Raw genomic sequence first — 9,695 nt, 5'->3', positions numbered from 1 at the left:
GAGGGAGGGGGAAAATGAGGAGCTGATGCTGGGGGCTTACATGTAGAGCAAGTGTTTTGAGAATGATGAGGGCAATGAATGTACAAACGTGCTTTACACAATTGATGTATGTATGGATTGTGGTAAGAGTTGTATGAGCCCCTCAATAGAATGATTTTTTTTAAAACTTCATTTATAAAATCTTTTCATTAATATGTAAATTAAATATAATATAGTTTAGAGAAACTGAAACACATAAATTGAAGATAGAAATGTTTAGCAGAGCAAATTGAAAGTTTGAACATACCACAAACAGAGTAAAATGCAGGAAAATGTTATACTTATTGATAATTACATGCAATGTAAATGATTGACTACACCATTCAAAAGATAGAGAGAAGAATAACATGACCCATAAATATGTAGCCTAAAAGAGACACCTAAAAGACACAAAGGAAAAAAATCCTAAAAATCTAAGTGTGAGAAGTATATATCAATTTAATGACAATTAAGGATCAGGAGTTGTAGTATTAATTTCTTATGAAATAGACTTTAAGAGCCAGCAGAAAGGACTGTCACTATAACAAGAGGACATAACCATAATAAATATATACACTCATTTAGAGAGCCCCAAAATACACAAATGCAAACTTTAACAGAATTGAAAAGAAATGAGATGACTCCGCAGTAATAGTAGGAAAGAGCAATACAACACTTTCAAGGAAAAATAGAACACACATGAAGGACATTGAACAAAGACAAAGAACTAAACAGCACAGTCAACTTGACCTGAAAGCATTTCCCTTAAGAGCAGGAAGAAGACTAGGATGACCCATGACACCACTCTTAGTCAGCATTGGATTAGAAGTTGTAGAGCAATAACACAACAAAGGGAAATAAGAGATATCCAAATTGGCAAAGAAGAAGTAAAATCATAGCTATTTATAGATTATATGATCCTACACACAGAAAATGAGACTTCGCACAAAACTACTGTAATTAATAGATGGATTTAGCAAAGTGGGAGGGCACAGAACAACATACAAAAATCAGTATATTGCTGTACCTTAACAAAAAGAACTTCGGGGGAAAAAACATTTATAATAGACACCCAAAAGATAAAATCTGAAACAATAAGACCATAGATATAAAAGACAGCTAACAAAAACAAAACAAAAAATAGCCACTGTGACAAGAAACCAAGAGATAGAAGTGGAAGGCTATACCATGCGCATGGGTAGGAAGACAATATGGTGAAAATGGCAGTAGACCAAAAGAGCTGAAAGGTACAGATAATGCAATCCTGAACCAGAGTCGATCGCTATTACTTAACAAAAACCCAGAGCCACGTTCTCTGTCATCCAGTCAATTCTGCCTGTGAGTTTCTAAGATTGTAACGCTTTACCGGAGTAAGCTCTTTACCTCATTTTACTCCTGTGGAGTGACTGGTGGCTTCAAACTGCGGACCTTGTAGTTAGAAGTCCAATATTTAACCTGCAATACCAGCTATGCTTCTACTATTATTTAAAGACTTGGAAAAACTATTCACCAACTTCATATGGAAAGGAAAAAGATCCTCAACAAACAACTACTAAAAAGATAACAAAGTAGGAGGCCTCCCATTCCCTCATCTCAAAACTTAAACTTGGCCATAGTAGTCAAAAAGCCTGGCATGTTGACCAATGGAAAATCGAGAATTCAGAAGTAAATACAATGGATAGCTAATCTTTGTCAATGGGCCAGAATTCATAAAATGGGGGTAGTGAGGTTGAGGGAATAGTTTTTTTAACAAATGGTGTATCAAAACTGTATATTCCTGTGAGGGTTAGATTTTTATGCATCTATGTAAAGTTATGGGTGGAATCCAATTTCTTTTTTTTTAAATCATTTTATTGGGGGCTCATACAACTCATCACAATCCATATATACATCCATTGTGTCAAGCACATTTGTACATTTGCTGCCATCATCATTCTCAAAACATTTGCTTTCTACTTGAACCCTTGGGATCAGCTCATTTTCCCCCTCCCTCCCCCCTCCCTCATGAACCCTTGATAGTTTATAAATTGTTATTATTTTGTCATGTCTTACACTGTCCGACATCTCCCCTCACCGACTTTTCTGTTATCCGTCCCCCAGGGAGGGGGTTATATGTAGATCATAGTGATCGGTTCCCCCTTTCTACCCCACCTTCCCTCCACCCTCCGGGGATCGCCACTCCCACACTGGTTCTGAGGGGTTTATCAGTCCTGGATTCCCTGTGCTTCTAGTTCTTAACTGTACCAGTGTACATGCTCTGGTCTAGCCAGACTTGTAAGGTAGAATTGAGATCATGATAGTGGTGGGGGAGGACAGGACGCATTTAAGAACTAGAGGAAAGTTGTATGTTTCATCATTGCTACACTGCACCCTGACTGGCTCATCTCCTCCCTGAAACCCTCTTAAAAGGGGATGTAAAGTTGCCTACAGATGGGCTTCGGGTTTCCACTCCACACTCCCCCTCATTCACAATGATAGGAATTTTTGTTCTTTGATGCCTGATCCCATCGGCACCTGTGGGCTTTGTTGCTTCTCACCTAGATGCCCCCTTGTTTATCTTCAAGCCTTTAAGACCCCAGATGCTGTATCTTTTGTTATCCGGGCACCATCAGCTTTCTTCACCACATTTGCTTATGCACCCTCTTTGTCCTAAGTGATCCTGTTGGGAAGGTGAGCATCACAGAATGCCAGGTTATTAGAACAAAGTGTTCTCGTGTTGATGGAGTACTTGAGTAGAGTTCTAATATCCATCAGCTACCTTAATACTAAAACTATAAATATAGGTACAGCTATCTATTTCTCTATCATTATATATAAATATATTTATATAGGTACATGCCTGCATTTAGACCTCTATAAATGTCCTTTGCCTCCTAGTTCTTTTTACTTTCCTCTTGTCCCACTATCATATTCAACCTTCATTTGGCTTTCAATAATTCCTCTTGGCTACATTGCACTTGATTAAGCCCCACCAAGCATCCTATGCCTTCCTCGCCATTTGATTTTAGATCACTTGTTGTTCCCTTGTCGCTGGGTTTGTTAAATCCCCTTTCCTTTCCCCTGCCTTCCCCTCTCCCATGCCCCGCCCCCAACCCTGAACAGTCCATATTGTTGTTTTCTCCTTGGTATTGTCTATCTTATCTAGATAGACATGCAAAAACAGTAACAAACACACACAAAAACAACAACAACAAAGAAAAGCCTATAAATAGTTCCAGGTGCGTCTGTTGACCTTTATGAGTGTTTTCTAGTTGCATCTGATGAGGTGCCAATGCCCTGTCCCCGAAGTCTATTTTGGGATTCCTCAGGGACTTCATTGCTTTGCTCCCCTTGCTGCTCTGTTGCATGCTCTTTATGTTTTGCCCTGGTGTGGTGGGGTCAGATCTGGCACAATTCCCACACTGGGTCTCCAGTGTCCCCTGTAGTGCTATGGGTTGTCCCCTGTAGTGCTCTTGGGGCTTGGTGGGCCAAGATGAGTTCCACTCTCTTTCTCTTTCCTTCCCTCTTAGTTTGCTCCTGTGTGCTCTGAGCAGACATGCCCCTTTCTCCAAACTGTAGCTTCAGCACTGTCCTCTGTAGTGTATTCTTCTGGGGAGCGATTCCACGTAGCTGGGATTGGGGCTGGCCCCACAGACCTTTCTATTGGTTTGCCGCTTCATGTCGTATGTTGCATTGATGCCTTGGCACACCAGATTGAGGTCTGGTCCCTCTCTCCCTCTCCTGTGGACATATAAATAATACCCTCCCCTTGGGTGGGTTAGTGCCCTGTTCCCTCACTACCCATGTCCTTTTCTTTTCTCTCTCTCTCTTTTCCCTTCCTTTTTAGTTGACTGCCATATGTATCCTTGGATTTGGTCAGACCCCTGCCATAGTGCCTAAACTTCACCTCTAGAGTGTATCTCTGCTTTCTTTTCTATGGAGGTTTCTATCTGTTTTATTCTGCTATTGTTATTAGGGGTGGGGGGGAGTTCTTTACAGGAAATCCAGGATAGATAAATCCAGAGAGACAATAACTGGATTAATAGTTTCTTAGGGCTATGACAGAGGATATTGGGGAAAATGGGGAGCTAATAATAATACAAGAATGAAGAAAAGGTTCTAAACTTGTGGTGGTGATTGCACAACTCTTTTTAATATGTATAAATCATTGACCTGCAGGATATGTGAATTATATATGGATAAAACTGTTAAAAGTTAAAAATGTTTTAAAACTTAAAATTTTAAAAACAAATAAAATCAACAACAACAAAAAGGATCCTTTTTTTGCAGGTTTAGAATCAGATGAAGGAAAAAGTTCAATTTTAATGAAAGAGCATTTTAATTAACTGTTGGTGGGAGCATGAATGAACACCACCTTCGAGGGGGCACTTTTATCAACCATCTCACAATTACAAATGTGCAAACCTTTCAATCCAGAAACCTCTGATCCAGAGATGCTTTAAAAAGAGATAATTACACAGTAGGAGAAAGATATATGCCTAAGAGATAACTATTATTTTAGCATTCACAAAAGTAAAACTAAAAAGATAAGACAAAACAAAATGTCCATCATTAGGTAATTTGTTAAGTAAAAGAAATATTCTGCTATCATTAAAAAATAAGGATTGTAGCTTTTATCTGTTCAGGTAGAAACATTATCTCCACGATTTTTTTAGTGAAAAATAAATAGCCTGTAATGTAAAATGACTTTATTTCTAAGCATACACATAGATCTGTGTGTTCATAATAAATTCAAAATCTGGGAGATTATCTCTGGATGGTGAGAGTTGGGTGATTTTTTATTTTTTTTTTGTCTTTTAGGAGGTTGTTTTTTTTTCTATTTGATTGTCTTTAGTCAATAAGCATGTGTCATCTTAGCTAACACATTAAGCTATTTTGAAAATAAGTCTTATTATCAACCCATTCACTTTTCTCATTATCATTTTACATCTCTCTGCATCCAAAGTACCACATTTCATCAATTCTGCCCCCCACATTTTCTTTTTGCTCGGATGGCATTTAACAATGCTGTTGGCCAGGAGGCAGTAATGACAGTTGTTATGGCCTGTGAATGTGGAGACTTGGCCATGGTTATTTTATTGCCATCATTTCAATCAATTACATGCATTGCTAGTACTACATTTGTTGTCTATAATTGGCATTTAAAATTACTCTGGTTACTAATCACTCTGGTTACTGTGTAACTAATCACCTCAAAACTTGGTGCTTAAAACAGCAGCTCTCATTTTATTATACCTCAGTTTCTGTGGGCCAGGAATTCGGAGCATGCTTGAATGAGTGCTGCTAGTTCTGGGATTCCTGAGATTGCGGTTAGAAACATTAAGGATGAAGGGAAGAGGAATATCCAGGACCTGGAAAAGCATCTTTCCTTGACTATATATTCTCAGGCTTTCTCCGTGTGCTCCTGTGAAGGTAGGCTGATTTGGGCTTCCTCACAGCATGGCGGCCTCAGAGTAGTCAGAATCTATCTCAAACTGGGGGCTTCTGAGCAAATATTCCTGTAAGCGAAGTAGAAGTTACATGGTCTTTTCAGCGCAAGCCTTGGAAATCACACAGCACCTCATTTCCTGCATTACGGTCATTAGTCATCAGCAAATCACAAACTACCCTAGATTTAAGAGAGATTAGACTTCATGTGTGGGAGTAGTAAGGTTTTAGCAACACATATGGGGTCAGAGCTATTATGGTGGTCATCTCTGGAAAATAAAATCTGCCACAAAATGCTTTCAAGGAGATCACACTATGAATCAGCATTGAAATGTATCTATTTTAAATCTACAAAGACGTTAGATTATTAAAAAAAACAAGTCCATATTTTTATACATGAGTAAGCCAAAATGTATTGCTACTGAATTTCCAGTTCATACATACATGGGTTTGTCCCAAATGAAGTGACACATGATCTCAGCAGTAGCCTTGTCTTTGTCTCTTTCTCAGCTCATTCCCATCGAGTTGATGCCACTCACAGTGACCCTATAGGGCAGGGTCCTTTAGTAACTGTAGCTGTTTCAATGGAGTAGAAAGTCCCATCTTCCTCTCACAGAGCAGCTGTTCGTTAACTGAGGAACTTGCACTAGAGCTCCCTTTAGTCGCTGTAGGGTCTTTTTTTAAGAAGATTGAATCAAAAAAGTGGCTCTGCGGCTGTCTGCTGGGTTAGTTAAATTTAAGAGTCAGTGGTCAGCACAGATGTTATAGCAAATGTATTGGGGGATCTCAAAGGGGTAATCTTGAAAGATTTTTCTTAAAGGAAATAGGGTCATCACAGGGACTTCTGCTAAGAAAAGTGGGAACTTCATTCGTAAGGAAAAGGCCAGGAGAATGACTCTGAGGAATTTGTTTCCATTACTACCACTCACCTGCTCATTCTGGGAAGAAAGAGGGCGGTTCTATGAGCATTTCATTAGGAAACCTGACCCCATCCATTGCTCAGCCCTGATTTGGCCCATTCAGCCAGAGCACAATTTGAGTCCCTCACGGGTGCCCCAACAGCCATTTTGATGTGCTTGCTATGCATCAAAAAACCAGAATCCTTCAGGGGAACATTAGCAAGGTGGAAACACTGCCTTCAGAAACAAATAGACCTAAATGAAGGTTATGGTGAGAAACAGTAGCTTCACATTCCGGTATTTTTTTGTTTCATGAAGATTTCTACAATTTGGCAGCCATGCTTTTTTGCTATGTGTAAAATTAAAATTCTAAGTGAAAAGGATGCAGTGTTTCATAGTTTCACTGAAAGAGCCTTTCTTTCTCTCTTTCTTTCTTTCTTTCTCTTTCTTTCTTTCTTTCTTTCTTTCTTTCTTTCTTTCTTTCTTTCTTTCTTTCTTTCTTTCTTTCTTTCTTTTTCTTTCTTAGTGATTATGCCAAAGGACAAAAGGAAACCCAGTGACATAGCGTATTTGAGGTTGGCCATTACAATTCCAGGTCAGCAGTTAAAAACCAGCAGCCACCATGAGCGAGAGACAGGCTTTCTTCTCCCATACAGATAACAGGCTCCACTATCCCAGGAGCAGTTCTCCTCCACCCTTCCTCAGTTGCTCTAAGTCAGCACTGACTCCAGGCCAGTGACATCCCAGAGATGCTTCCCTGTGCCCTTCCAGGGCTACTTCCCCTCCACACCTCTCCTTGGGAGGTAGATGGTCTAGATGATGTCAAAGTGCTGGCTCCACAATGGGCAGGTCTTGGAAGAGCTAGAAGGAGGCACAAGAGTAGGAAATACGTTCTCTCCTCACCTCCTCAACCCCCTGCCCAGGTGCGTTCCTTCTGCCCAGGTGCTACACTCTCTCCCTCCTGGAGGGGGTCATAGATTCTCTGATGTTTGCCCCAAGTTCCTGCACTTGTCTTTCTGTCTCCCTTGCAATTTTATAATTAGACCCATTGTAAATAAGTCCGCGACCGATAGAGAGGCACGCAGAATACTCCTGTCTCTTTTACAACGAATGCATCTTAGAATAAATTAAATCCAATCAGAGAGTGGACTCACTTTTCTTCCTTTTACATATTAGGAAAATGAACAGAGACTGGCCTTTCCAAGGCCTTCCCACTGTGAGTGGGTAGCTTGGTGACAGCTGGGCATTAAGAAGCAAGACTCAGACAAATGATCTGTTGCAGAGAAGCATGAAGGAGCCCTAGCGGTGCAGTTGTTAAGGGCTGAGCTGCTTCTGAAGGGCTGACGATTTTAGCTCACTAGTCATCCCAAGGTCCTCCGGGGCAGTTCTACTGTGCCTTAGATGGTCTCTGTGAAGTGTAATGGATTGGATGGCAATGAGATTTGGGGTTTGACAGGCATGGCTACTGGACTCGGGAACTATTGGTCTAACTGAATATGCTCTGTGTTATAAGTCCATTGTATTACAAGACACTTTCAGCTGTGGGTGCTCAGTTGCTCAGGGCCACAACTTGATCTGATCATCTATGATATAAGCAAGACATAGCCTAGCTGTGTTGGGAAGCAGATGGGGAAAGAGAGAAGCAGCAGGAGAAACTGGTGCCCAAACAGTCAGAAGTAACAGGGAGGGTACAGATATCACAGAAACGGACATGGTTGACTGAGGCAATACGTAATGGTAAAAATAAAAGAATGACATGAAAACTTTCTTTACCGAGTATCAGATACCTGGGGAGGAAACGATACTGTAGGTAGTGCTCAGGTTGTCAAAGAAAAGGGGTCACCGAAGGCACCTGTAGGTCCGACAGCTTTACATTGACTTAGGGAAACTTTCTTTCTTTCAGCATGGTGAACTGAAAGGGGGTGGCTTGATGAGGTGCAGGGCATATCGGGCAGGGTCTTGAGGAGGTATGTTCAGAAAAGGGAAAAAAGTAACATGCCAGCGTAGCAAAAAGCAGAATGGAGAAATATAATGTCGTGGTGGAAAAAATAGAGCAAGGAAGACAAGAATGTATATGAATGATGCAGGAAAAAGCAAGCTTCCTACAGTAGGTAAAAGGAAAAAGCAAGTAAAATTCTTAGGAATCAGAGCCAGAAGATAAAATATCCCTTAAGTAGGTTTTATAAGATGAGAAAATACCAAACTCACTGTTATCGAAATCGCCTCCCATTTACAGCGATCTCCTGAGGCTATAAACAATACTTCTGCCCTGCGTTTTTTAGTTGCTACCAAAAACGGGCAAAAGAACGCTAAAATACCTGTAACTTAGAGAGGTACTTTATTTCCAGAAAAGTTACAAGGAAAATACAACTTACTTTTTATGCCAGATTACTCAGTCTCCGTGGAGACCGTCAAAAATTGCCAGTGCCGACTCTACTTCAAGTCGTCATGGCAGGGTATTGGGGAAAGTTTTCAATTAGCAATAATTGAGCCTCGGGTAAACCTCATTGGCTATGATATTGCCCACTGTGCAAAGCTAGGTAAACTTATTTCTTGATCAAGCATCTTGAGTGCAATCTTAGCCACATCTATGCATGAGGGGGTTAACAACCCCCCCCCACCCCCACCCACCCCCCCAAAATGGAAAAAGCTCTGCTGGGAAAAGCTCTCCAGTGTACATTTTTCCTACAGCGAGAGCATCAAGCAACTCACTCTGAGTTAGTGCACCCAGTGGCATCGCCTGAGAAAGTTCTCTCGGGTCACACTGAATTTTTTGGTAAAAGCAGTTTTGCTGTAACCTCATTTTTGGTGCTGGCCTATCGAAGAGAACAGCATGCAGCTGTGAACTTTTGTTTTCTGTTTGGGAAAAATACCCCAGAAACTGTTGTGATGTTGAACATACCTTAAAAGCTATAGGAAATCCTCTAGTGGACGAGTGGTTTTCTTATTTCAAAAAAGGTGAAATGTCAACTGCTGACAAGCCTCATTCTGGATGCCCATCAATTTCCCAAATGGATGAAAATGTCTACTTGTAGTGCATTGGGAGTTCATTCCACAGGTCAGACTGTTAATCAAGCTTTCTATTTAGAGGTTCTGAAAAGGTAGCTTAACGGTGTGCGACAAAAAAGGCCTGATTTGTGCCAAACAGAGGACTGGTTTTGCTACCGTAACAATGCACCTGCTCACGCAGCCATCTCTGTGCACCAGGGTTTTTTTATTATTTATTTATAAAAAAAACAGCAAGCCTCTCTTGCCCCTAACCTTACTCTATGCAACTTCTTTTTGCTCCATGAATTAAGAGGGAGATGAAGGACAGGGATTTGATGACACAGAAGAGGCGAAGAAAAAAAC

The 9,695-nt window shown here is 40.6% G+C and overlaps 1 non-coding gene across 1 annotated transcript; it reads right to left on the bottom strand.

Moving 5' to 3' along the window:
- Positions 1-8,740: 8,740 nt before the first annotated feature.
- LOC115870067 lies at positions 8,741-8,882 on the bottom strand. The gene has a single exon (XR_004046530.1). It is a non-coding gene; the product is annotated as a U4 spliceosomal RNA (small nuclear RNA).
- Positions 8,883-9,695: the final 813 nt, after the last annotated feature.

This window comes from Echinops telfairi, unplaced genomic scaffold (genome assembly GCF_000313985.2).
Source record: "Echinops telfairi isolate 266 unplaced genomic scaffold, ASM31398v2 ScPeMD7_70;HRSCAF=299, whole genome shotgun sequence".
Classification (NCBI taxonomy): Eukaryota; Metazoa; Chordata; class Mammalia; order Afrosoricida; family Tenrecidae; genus Echinops; species Echinops telfairi.
Note: the sequence above shows the minus strand (reverse complement) of the source record. Positions and strands in the feature narration are given on the sequence as shown.